Source organism: Staurois parvus, unplaced genomic scaffold (assembly GCF_062004578.1).
Source record: "Staurois parvus isolate SC_StPar_1 unplaced genomic scaffold, SC_StPar_1.0 ptg000255l, whole genome shotgun sequence".
Lineage (NCBI taxonomy): Eukaryota > Metazoa > Chordata > Amphibia > Anura > Ranidae > Staurois > Staurois parvus.
The window spans coordinates 303700-316856 of NW_028318051.1; the positions used below are offsets into that span (position 1 = coordinate 303700).

Below are 13157 nucleotides of genomic sequence, written 5' to 3' on the forward strand. Positions count from 1 at the left end.
TCTCCAGCAGATTGATTTTTTTTTACTGATATAAGGGTCAATTCACACCACAATTTCTGCATTCTGGATGCATTTCTGCATGTGCATTTTGATGTCTTTTAGATCCGGTTCATTTTTAATGCGTTTTTGATGCATTCCAGTGCATTTTCCCCTTTTTTCTTTATCTCAATTGAGGACACATGCATTCTGGTGCATTTTTTATGTGTTGTGATACATTCCACATGCATTCCATGCAGAAAAATGCAATATGTTCTACTTTTGTTGACTGCACTGGTGGGAATTAGGGCCATCGGAACCCTTGTTAACCAATTCAATACCGTGCAATTTTACCCCCTTCCTGCCCAGGCCAGTTTTCAGGTTTCAGCGCTCTCACACTTTGAATGACAGTTGCATGGTCATACAACATTGTACCCAAACTAAAATTTTAAAATTTTCTTCACACAACTAGAGCTTTCTTTTGGTGGTATTTAATCATTGCCAGGGTTTTTATTTTTTGCTAAATTAACAAAAAAACGACCGAAAATTCTGAAAAAGAAACACGTTTTCTTTGTTTCTGTTATAAAAGTTTGCAAATTAATAATTGTTCTTCATAAATTTAGGCCGAGATGTATTCTAATACATGTCTTTGGTGAAAATAACCCAAATTAGGATGTATTTTTTAGTTTGTAGGAAAGTTATAGAGTTCACAAACTATGGTATAGATCTGAATATTGATCAATCCTGAAGTACTGACAGCCAATCTAATTTCTTGAGGTCCAAGAATGTCAGAACAGTACAGATATCCCCCAAATGACCCCTTTTTGCAGAGTAGACAGTCCGACGTACTTCATAAGAGGCATGGCGAGTTTTTTGAAGTTGTATTTTTTTTTTTTCATAATTTTTCGGAAAATGAAAAAATAAAAAAAATTATTTTCACTATTTTTTTTTTTATATACTGTCACCAGTGCAGTACAGCATCATTGTATAACTGGCATGGCGGTGATCAGGGACACTGACTGGTGACAGTGTGAAAAAAAAAATATATATTTTTTTATTTTTTTTATTATTTTAAATTTTTTATTACTTTTTTTTCTTTTTTTAAGATTTTATTTTCCATATTTCACTATGTCCAAAGTAGTACAATGTTACCATAGTAGCATTGTACTACTTTGGGGAAGTGATCAGTATTTTTTTTTTTTACACAATTTGCTTATAGCAAAGAATTACTTTGCTATGAGCAAGCATTTACCTGAATGACATCGATTCATTCAGGGTTTTTGTTTTTGGTTTTTTTTTGTGCTTAGCTGTGATTTGACCACAGCTAATCACATGATATGTGCATGTGATTAGCTGTGACCATTCACAGCTAGGCACTAGTATACAATGGATGGCATGAATGAAGCCATCCATTGTATACAACTGTCATGTGACCTGCTGTGATTGGTCACAGCAGGTCACATGGTACCGGCAACGGGGCCAATACTCAGATCTGTCATCGGCCATGTCCGAGGTACATGGCTGGAGACAGATCGCGCCACTGCGCGGCTCTGCAAGCGTGCGAACTGCGCATGTGCGGGAGTATGCCAAATGGCAGCCTCCTGGAAAGCTAGTTCATTTTTCCAGACGCCGTACGGCTATTGGCCGGGCGTCAAATGGTTAAACACTGTCTATGCGTTTTTGATGCAAAGTAAAAATGCAGTGAACTGCATCTGGTGTGAACCAGCCCTAAATGCAACTTATTGATTTTAATGGACCTGTACAGACAGGCATGTACACTTGTGCTGTGTATAAAATTACAAAAATATGCATTGCTGGCCAGTATTTTACACACGTACATCACACCTAGGGCAGGATTTAGACCTTGGGGGCCTGTGCCACTTCATTTTTGTGGGGCCCCTCATACATAGAGTTGGTTTATATTCTCAATGACAGTCGCACATTTTAAAAATTCATGACACAATGTCATTCTGAGGTCTTGCGTGAGGCGACCTTCCTTAAGAGCATAATTCATTTTTTTTAAAAAAGAGATACAATATACCAGTACAGAGTAAAAACGTTTACAGATGATGGCCGGGAAATTGTTACTTCCCCAGATACATGCATTAAAAGTCATTTTTATCATTATATATTTTATAATATTTTACTATTTATTATTTTATACACCTTTTTTTTCATAGGGCTCATGTACACTACAGCTGACAAACTGACGTTCAGGAGTTGTTCAGTGTTTTTTTCAGCAGCCCCTGAACTCTCCCTAATGTTTCCCTATGTCTCCATGTACACATCATCGTGTACAGCATTTACAGGCAGTTGAGTTTACAGTCGTTTTTTGAACGCACAAAACTTGCGTTCAGGAGTAGATTTTATCAGCGTTTCAAATGCTTGTAAACACGTGTAAACATGGCTAAACACAGCTAACTGCGTTTATAAGCATTTGTGTTTGAAATTATTTTTAACTCTTCCATTTCCAGATGCTGCCCAGAGCCTTTTTTCATCATGAAAAATGCATGCAAAGCATTTTCCGGGTACTCAAATGGATCTGGTACACCATAATTTGAGGTTTCGCATGAAAGAAATATGTTAGACACTGCTGGAATAATTTCTGCACAGAAATGAGCCGGAACACATCCAAACACCACAAAAAAAAGACAGCTAATCTCAACACATACTGCTCTCTCTACTTCTGGTCTCTCTATTGCTTTCAAAATGTCTGAAATAGTACATTTTTTACTGTTTTTCAGTGCATTCTGGGCATTTTGGAAGGTCTCCTGAGGTTATCTTTAAAAAACGCTTCTAAACGCAAATGCGCATAAACGCGGTATGCAAATGCGGCTAAACAGGCGTATTTTTAACCTACGTTTTCCAGCAGTGGGTTTCTATCATTCAGAAGTGTCCCGTGTGCATGGGTCCTTATAAATCCGGCACTGATCACACCCCCTTGCCAAAAACAGCTAGAAGAATTTTAACATGTGTACATATGTGTTCGTGAGTACATATGTACTGTACAGCCCATCCTTGCGCTTTTATGCAGGAATGTTTTGCTAAGAATATCGGATTTTCATGCATCAGATCGGTGCAAGAACCCTTAGCAGAACTGGCTACTGAAAATTATACACACTGTGGGCGTATTCAATAAGCGTCTGAGAAATGGGCAAGGAGCACATCGACCAATCAGATTTTATCCCTGACCTGACTCCCAACAACAGACTGATACGTGATTGGTTTCTTTACAACTGGCATTGCTCTCAACACAACTTTATTGAATAAAACAAAAAAGAGCGCTAAGTTCTGCTCATCTATTATTCCCTCCATGTCAAGAGTTCTCAGTGTACTGGATCAGCTATTTCTCATTCTCTCAGTACCAAAGGCATTTATTCTTAACTAGATTTTTCTCCCTCTGTTCATAGGTGGCTGATATCACCTGCAGTGTCTTCTGATCAAATAAACATCTCCCTGCAACTGTTGGCAGACAATCAACTTCCAGGTAAGACAGAAATGGATCCTGTCAATGCTTCACAATGGCTCGATTTGTGTTTGCTGTTCAAAATGATGGGGTGGATTTACTAAAGGCAAATAGACGGTGTACTTTGCAAGTGCAGCTTAGTAAATGAGCTGAAGCTTCACTTTGCAAAGAATATCCAACCACATGCAAGGACAATTAAAAAAAACAGCATTTTTGCCTGCACATGATTAGATGATGGAAAACCGCAAATCACAAATGCTATTTAATTCATTTTTAATATTCAAAGCAAACTCCCCCATCCATTCACATCTCCATGTTTTACTTAGCTGAGAAATTACTTGAAAAACACCCCCCGGCATTTCTGGTAGTGGCCATCTTGGGTAAGGGCAGATGATTCATGTATTATTTGCTTCCTGGAATCCCCTGACATTTCTTGCAGTGGCCATCTTGGGTAAGGGCAGATGATTCATGTATCATCTACTTCCTGGAATCCCCTGACATTTCTTGCAGTGGCCATCTTGGGTAAGCGGGTAAGGGCAGATGGATTCCAAGAAGTAAATAATAAATGAATCATCTGCCCTTAACTCGGGCATAAGCTGAGCTGAGAACCTTCCCTCCAATCCTGAAGATTGCTGGGATGTATGACATCATTGGCCTAGGCATGTAAACTAGGAAGTACCTGAAGAAAAAAAAAGGTTTAAAACAAGTAAATATGATATACCTTCCTATTCTTTCCTGTTCCTATCTATTTACTAACGTTAGCAGCATAAGGATTAAAAATAGTCAATATTGATTGGAGAGTGAAGTTCCCCTTTAACTCCAAGCATTGCTCAGATTTACAGCAGAACTAAACTGTGCCTGAGCACCGCAAACTGAAATCGCAATTTAATTCTTAATATTCAAAACAAACTCCCCCATTCATCTCCATTCTTTATTTTGCTGAGTAATCACTTTTCAAACCTCCCCCCAGCATTTCTTGCTACTGCCAGATGATTCATGGAAGTGGTTAAGCATTGTTCCAAGGGGAAGTTCCTGGGGTAAAGTTATCCCAGCAGTGGGCACTGTCCTAACCCAGCCACTTTGCAGAGTATTCCCCAGTGTTCCAAAATACTGGCTGTGGAGTCTGCAACTTCTTCCTTTCATGCTGTGCTCCCTAAGAAACCTCTCACCTGCACTTTCCTTCCTCCACAGGAACCTGTTCTTATCTGTAGGCTTTCCCTATTCTGCTTCTATATCCACTCCCCATAATGCGGTATGCCAATTTGATGCAGAGGGTGCTGTTTTTAGCTCCTCCATGTCCAAGATGGTGGCCCAGATCTCGTTGGACTTTGACATCTATCATAGGCACTGGCATCCCCAAGATGGTCACCTGGAGTCCATGACAGAGGACATAGCAGTCCTCTTCCAGGCATCCTCTAGCCCTAGTAGCAAATGGTGGTCAGACAACTACTAGACAAGGAAATGACTCAGATCATCAGATTGCTGCATCACCCCCCAAACAGTAGAAGCTCTGCTCTTTGTATGCATTAGGGGCCCACACCCACCTACAAGCACATCCCAATATTATTTTTTTTATTTGACCTTGTTCCTGTGGTCAGAAAGTTTTTATGACACCATGGAAATGATCACCATGCTTGTAAAATATATGCAAGGGCAGCTGCTAGGAGGTCACACGCCCTGAACTACATTTCCTAAGATACCCTTTCCTATATACGTTATTGTATGGACAGGCTCTTGGGAGTCAAGGCAGCAACAATGTTTTGTTGGGCAATAAATCAATGTTTGTATGTAGAGAGAGACAGAGAAGAAAGAGAAAAGGCATATTTCTGTAATCCAGTTAGCAAGGCTGACAACACTGGTTGGGATTTCACAGCAGAAAATGCACTGTGCTGCCAGCCCAAAGGGGAAGTTAGAAGCATATTGACACCCTGACACATCCACGGGTATTTTTGTGTACCTGCAGTGAAAAAAAAAACTGAATATAGTGCATTGTAACACACCGACATAATCAAATGAAGTGTCTAGTTAAATAAAGTTGTTTTTTTTTAAAGCATCACTGCATTGTGCACAGTGCAGACCAGTGCATGCATATTATGCGCACCTTTAACGTTTACTCACTGGTGTGAATGAGCCCTTAAAGTGTTACTAAACCCACAACAGTAAAATCGGTCTGTATATGCAGTAAAGCATGCTTGTTATACTCACTGTGGAACTTAAGGGGTTAATCCTCTGCATTGTGTAAATACTCTGTTTGATCCTGTTTTCTCTGATCCTCCCCTCCTTCCAGTGTCCCCCTCTTATCTCCTGATAAGACATATTGTGTGGAGACACTGCACATGCTCAGTTTGGTATGTATTGCTAGAGAGGTTTGTTTTTTCTTGGGAGAGTGCATGTGATCAGCACAGGGCCGATCAGCACTGCCCAGACAGAGGTCAGGGGTTCTGCATTCTCTTAGAGAAAACTCCTCTTACAAGTGTTAACCAGTGCTCAGCTGGACACTGATAGAAGTCACAAGACTGCTCTAACTGCTGATGAGAAAATGTATTTAGCAGTTTATATTTACTAAAATAATTGAATTTCCATGTTCTGTGGACTCTAGGAGACCAGATATAGTGAATGCAGGGTCCGGGGAGACCAGATATAGTGAATGCAGGGTCCGGGGAGACCAGGTATAGTGAATGCAGGGTCCGGGGAGACCAGATATAGTGAATGCAGGGTCCTGGGAGACCAGGTATAGTGAATGCAGGGTCCTGGGAGACCAGATATAGTGAATGCAGGGTCCGGGGAGACCAGGTATAGGGAATGCAGGGTCCGGGGAGACCAGATATAGTGAATGCAGGGTCCGGGGAGACCAGATATAGTGAATGCAGGGTCCGGGGAGACCAGATATAGTGAATGCAGGGTCCGGGGAGACCAGATATAGTGAATGCAGGGTCCTGGGAGACCAGGTATAGGGAATGCAGGGTCCGGGGAGACCAGGTATAGTGAATGCAGGGTCCGGGGAGACCAGGTATAGTGAATGCACGGTCCGGGGAGACCAGATATAGTGAATGCAGGGTCCGGGGAGACCAGATATAGTGAATGCAGGGTCCGGGGAGACCAGATATAGTGAATGCAGGGTCCGGGGAGACCAGCTATAGTGAATGCAGGGTCCTGGGTTTAGTGACACTTTAATATATCCCATAACCCCATAACGTGTAGCAGACATGAGTTTTTATAAGGACAGTGAAAGTGGTAATAATGAAAATATTGATTCTACAACAAAAAAGAGAAAAAGTTTAATCAAACGCATCCATTTGGCCAACCCAGAGGGATCTTGCGAGGAATAGCCAGGCTGTACCCAAAAGTGTACCTCTGTCTAAATGAGCCTGCTCAGTGGATAGATGAAGCTACCTAGTGTCATCCATCATCACTGAAAATAAAGGGAAGAGGGATGGTGCATCCGCGTAGAGGGGGGAGGGGAGGACAGTAATATGTCTAGAGAAAAATTACAGGTGGAAGAGGCACGTATATTTGTGGCCATAGTGCCTACAGATTTATCATGTTCAGTTATAGAGTTTACTGCAGCGAAATGGGAAATGTCCGGTCATATTTAGTGGAACAGACCCTAAGAGAACCTTCTCGTAGAAACCTTTTTTATTACAATTACAAAGACTCTCCCCGCCTTCATCCTCGGCATAAAATGATTCAATAACACCATAAAATGCCTCTGCTTCCTCATTTCCTAAAGGGAATATGTACCGTCCTAGTTTTATATACTGCACTGTATATGTCATCATCTACTTGTACTTAAAGGGTATCTATACTTAAAAACTAAAATCTAATATATTACAGCTTACCAGTCCTTAGATGTACCCACAGGTAAGAAAAATATATTTGAAGTATATTTTAAAAATACTCTTCTCAAATATATTGCCATATATTTGAAATGCTACAATTTTGGCCACATTCAATATACTTCAAAATATAGTTTTATATATATACTGCATGTTGAAATGCATTTTTATTACAAAATATATGAAAAATATGTTTTAAAATACATTTCAAATATACTGTGTCTTTAGTAATACAAATCTACATTTTTGGAATGCATTTACAAATATATCTTAAAATGACTTTTTTATATGTTAAAAAAAATCTGAAGAATATATTTTTTTTTTAAATATATTCTTCAGATTTTATTTTCATTTGTTTTGTAATACAAACACATTTAAACATGCAGTATGTCTATATATATATATATATATAAAAAACTTGTGACAGCGTGGCGATCTGTCACCATATGAAAAGGATATTTCACCCAGGATCCTCAACGAGGCAGGTTGAGGGGCTCCAGGTTACTTGTTTGATGCAGAGGAAAGTGGCTTTTCACTTTCCTCATGTCTTTGTAAAGTCCATTTTGGGACCTGGAGCCTGGAGAGTTCAAAGTGATTTGGGAGGGATGAACTCTCCAATCCTGGGACCAGGTTTTGGGAATGGGCAGGAGACTGATTGGTCAGGTGTGCATGGCTCTCTTCTAGAGTCAGGACCAGGGTTCTGGGCTCCACCCCGGCAGACAGGAGGTCATTGCCCTGGAGTCAGGAGGGCTCCACCTAGGAGAGGTGGGAGCCAGAGCAGCAAGGGCTGCTAGCTGTGTGAAAAAAGCTATATTTTGGAAGGAGTCCAATGCTGTGTGCTGGGACTAACCAGGGGTCTGGGAGACCCACATAAATAGAGGTACTGCTAACCAGCACGGCTGATAAAGAGAGCGAGGAGGCTGAATGGTTTCATTTGTTTTGATGGTGAACGCCCCTGCATGGGAAACTTATGTTATGGAACTTTCTTTTAAATAAAATTCGGCAAAAAGGCCCTTAAAAAGAAGCGAGTTGCTGTGTGCTTTAAAAAAAGCTCTACCATTTGATGTGAGTTCCCACTATATATATATATATATATATATATATATATATTAAAATATATATTGAATATGGCCAAAATTGTAGCATTTTACATATATGGCAAAATATTTGGGAAGAATATTCTTAAAATATATTTCAAATATATTTTTCTTCCATATGGGTAGTAGCTACATTAATTTTCAATATATATATATATTTCAAATATTTTTCCTTAACCCGTTGCTGACCGCGCTATAGCCAAATGACAGCTACAGCACAGTCGGCTAGTTCTGGGAGGGCATCCATTGACGTCCTCCCAGAACCCGGTGCCCCTGTGCACCTCCAGGACGTGCACCGTGCTCACTCTGTGGTCACAGATCAAGGTAAAGGGCCTATCATAGTGGCCCTTTATAATGTGGTCAGCTGTGTCCAAGTACAGTGGATTAAATTGTATACAGACTTGTTGGTTATTGGCAGTCCTTTCCTCACGCGCTGTCACAGTGAGAGGAAAGGAGAGACAGTAACCGGCAATTCTGACAGGCACATTTGCATTGATAATCATGGCACATCAGTGCCCATCAGTCCAGCTTATCAGTGCATATAAGTGTCGCCCATTAATGCCTCCGCATTAGTGCACATCAGTGACACATCATTAGTGCCGCCTCATCAATGAAGAAGAAAAATTACTTATTTGCAAACATTTTTAACAAAAATTAAGAACAATTTTTTTTTCCAAAATTTTCCGTCTTTTTTTTGTTTGTTTAGCAAAAAATAAAAACCCCAGTGGTGATTAAATAACACCAAAAGAATTCTCTGTCTAAAAAAATGCTAACAATTTTATATGTGTACAGCGTTGCATGACCGTGCAATTTTCATTCAAAGTGTGACAGTGCCGGGGCAGGAAGGGGGTGAAAAGGTCCAGTATTCAAGTGGTTAATTTTCACCTGGAGATCCAACTAGTAATATAGTTTCTGTTCTAAGGTGACAATGCTAACTCAGACAAGAAAAAGAAAAAAATACCTTGCATATTTTTTTCTATAGGTACCACATCTGTTAAACATTATAGTAGAATCCCTCCAAACAAACCGGTTAGGGCTTTACTGGTACCACAATGAATAATCGTATGTATAAAAATATCCAATATGTTATTAGAGTAATTAAAATCAAACACTAAAAGAAATGTCCATTGCACATAGTATTGGCATTACACATCATCCACGATTTACAGTATCTCCCAGAAGTGAGTACACCCCTCACATTTTTGTAAATACTTGATTCTATCTTTGTGACAACACTGAAGAAATGACACTTTGCTACAATGTGACGTAGTGAGTGTACAGCTTGTATAACAGTGTAAATTTGCTGTCCTCTCAAAATAACTCAACCATTAATGTCTAAACTTCTGGCAACAAAAGTGAGTACACCCCCCTAAGTGAAAATGTCCAAATTGGGCCCAAAGTGTCAATATTTTCTGTGGCCACCATGGTTTTCCAGCACTGCATTAACCCTCTTGGGCATGGAGTTCCCCAGAGCTTCACAGGTTGCCACTGGAGTCCTCTTCCACTCCTCCATGACGCCATCATGGAGCTGGTGGATGTTAGAGACCTTGCACTCCTACATCTTCTGTTTAAGGATGCCCCACAGATGTTCAATAGGGTTTAGGTCTAGAGACATTCTTGACCAGTCCATCACCTTTACCCTCAGCTTCTTTAGCAAGGCAGTGGTCGTCTTGGAGGTGTGTTTGGGGTCGTTATCATGTTTGAATACTGCCCTGTGGCCCAGTCTCCGAAGGCAGTGGATCATACTCTGCTTCAGTATGTCACAGTACATTTTGGCATTCATGGTTCCCTCTAGAGATGAGCGAATCGAACTTGGCGAAGTGGAATTCGTTTCGAATATTAGGAAAAATTCGATTCGCACCGAATCCGAATTTTAGCAAACTTCGGATGCACGAATCGAATTTTCCCCGATCAGCCGGCAAAAAGTGTCACTGCAGAGAGCTCCGCTATTTCTGACAGTTCTCTGACAGTTCCTTCACATTTACAGCAGTTGAAACATTGTATCTATTTGTTTCCATTTAGGATACAGATGTTTTTATTCGGAAACAAATAGATACAATGTTTCAACCGCTGTAAATGTGAAGGAACTGTCAGAGAACTGTCAGAAATAGCGGAGCTCTCTGCAGATACACTTTTTGCTGTACTGGAATTCTTCTTCTTTTCATTCTTCTTCTTCTTTTCATTCTTCTTCTTCTTTTCATTCTTCTTCTTCTTCTTTTCATTCTTCTTCTTCTTCTTTTCATTCTTCTTCTTCTTCTTTTCATTCTTCTTTTCATTCTTCTTCTTCTTCTTTTCATTCTTCTTTTCATTCTTCTTCTTCTTTTCATTCTTCTTCTTCTTCTTTTCATTCTTCTTCTTTTCATTCTTCTTCTTCTTCTTTTCATTCTTCTTTTCATTATTCTTCTTCTTTTCATTCTTCTTCTTCTTCTTTTCATTCTTCTTTTCATTCTTCTCATTCTTCTTTTCATTCTTCTTTTCATTCTTCTTCTTCTTCTTTTCATTCTTCTTCTTCTTCTTTTCATTCTTCTTTTCATTCTTCTTCTTCTTCTTTTCATTCTTCTTCTTCTTCTTTTCATTCTTCTTCTTCTTCTTTTCATTCTTCTTTTCATTCTTCTTCTTCTTTTCATTCTTCTTCTTCTTTTCATTCTTCTTTTCATTCTTCTTTTCATTCTTCTTTTCATTCTTCTTCTCATTCTTCTTTTCATTCTTCTTCTTCTTCTTTTCATTCTTCTTCTTCTTCTTTTCATTCTTCTTCTTCTTCTTTTCATTCTTCCTCTTCTTCTTTTCATTCTCCTTCTTCTTCTTTTCATTCTTCTTTTCATTCTTCTTCTTCTTCTTTTCATTCTTCTTCTTTTCATTCTTCTTCTTCTTTTCATTCTTCTTTTCATTCTTCTTCTTCTTCTTTTCATTCTTCTTTTCATTCTTCTTCTTCTTCTTTTCATTCTTCTTTTCATTCTTCTCATTCTTCTTTTCATTCTTCTTTTCATTCTTCTTCTCATTCTTCTTTTCATTCTTCTTCTTCTTCTTTTCATTCTTCTTCTTCTTCTTTTCATTCTTCTTTTCATTCTTCTTCTTCTTCTTTTCATTCTTCTTCTTCTTTTCATTCTTCTTTTCATTCTTCTTCTTCTTCTTCTTCTTCTTCGTCGTGCCCCGTGACTGCCCAAATGAGTGAAGTGTGCAGTGATTCTAAGATCGACGGCACTCATCTGCATGTCATACTGACTGACAGTATTATTTCTCTTCCCCAGCAGACTCCAAGGGCATTTAAATTAAAGGTACAGTGTTCTGCACTAATATAAAGGCTCTCTGAAGCCTAGAAACCCTTTTAATAAGTTAAATTCGCAGCGAATAAATTCGCATCAAATCGAATTTCTCCCGCAAATTCGGCGAATCAGCCGAATCGAATTTTTGAATAATTCACTCATCTCTAGTTCCCTCAATGAACTGTAGCTCCCCAGTGCCGACAGCACTCATGCAGCCCCAGACCATGACACTCCCACCACCATGCTTGACTGTAGGCAAGACACACTTGTCTTTGTACTCCTCACCTGGTTGCCGCCACACACGCTTGACACCATCTGAACCAAATCAGTTTATCTTGGTGTCATCAGACCACAGGACATGGTTCCAGTAATCCATGTCCTTAGTCTGCTTGTCTTCAGCAAACTGTATGCAGGCTTTCTTGTGCATCATCTTTAGAAGAGGCTTCCTTCTGGGACGACAGCCATGCAGATCAATTTGATGCAGTGTGCGGCATATGGTCTAAGCACTGACAGGCTGACCCCCCCCCATCCCCACACCCCTTCAACCTCTACAGCAATGCTGGCAGCACTCATACGTCTACTTCCCAAAGATGACGTTTGGATATGATGCTGGGCATGTGCACTCAACTTCCTTGGTCAACCATGGCGAGGCCTGTTCCGAGTTGGAACCTGTCCTGTTAAACCACTGTATGGCCTTGCCTACCGTGCTGCAGCTCAGTTTCAGGGTCTTGGCAATCTTCTTATAGCCTAGGCCACCTTTATGTAGAGCAAAAATTCTTTTTTTCAGATCCTCAGAGAGTTATTTGCCATGAGGTGCCATGTTGAACTTCCAGTGACCAGTATGCGAGAGTGAGAGCGATAACACCAAATTTAACACACCCGCTCCCCATTCACACCTGAGACCTTGTAACACTAACGAGTCACATGACACCGGGGAGGGAAAATGGCTAATTGGGCCCAATTTGGGCATTTTCACTAGGGGTGTACTCACTTTTGTTGGCAGTGGTTTAGACATTAATGGCTGTGTGTTGAGTTATTTTAGGGGACAGCAAATTGACATGTTATACAAGCTGTACACTGACTACAATACATTGTAGCAAAGTGTCATTTCTTCAGCGTTGTCACTTGAAAAGATAGAATCAAATATTTACAAAAATGTGAGGGGTGTACTCACTTCTGGGAGATACTGTACATAAATGGTTCCAACAACTGGTTAATAACAAAAAGATGAAAGACGGGGTTTTAACATTCAATGCGTTTCACAGGTCAGCATCTGCTTCTTCAAGAAGGACAAAAATTACAATAAAAATGTTCACAACGACAGCGAAGGTATCCAGTGTGTCCCCTCATCACTTATTGAAATACCAGAATCTCCATCTTATGTGCAAATTGTTATTATGTTTACAAAAATGTGCGAACAAATTTGAATTGGTATTTGTGACTGGCTGCTGCTTCTACATAGGGTTCTGACCCTCAAGAATGTTAAATTGTTTTGGAATAAGTGCTGCCTGTTTAAACC

At 39.9% G+C, this 13157-nt stretch overlaps 1 protein-coding gene across 3 annotated transcripts in view; it reads left to right on the plus strand.

The window, feature by feature from the left end:
• The window catches only part of RALY (RALY heterogeneous nuclear ribonucleoprotein), a 316313-nt gene that overhangs the window by 143971 nt on the left and 159185 nt on the right, over positions 1-13157 (plus strand). For all 3 annotated transcript variants that reach the window (XM_089680982.1, XM_089680983.1, XM_089680985.1), the window contains exon 2: positions 3387-3463. The gene's annotated coding sequence lies outside the window, so the exon portion shown is untranslated. The remainder of the gene's footprint in view (positions 1-3386; positions 3464-13157) is intronic.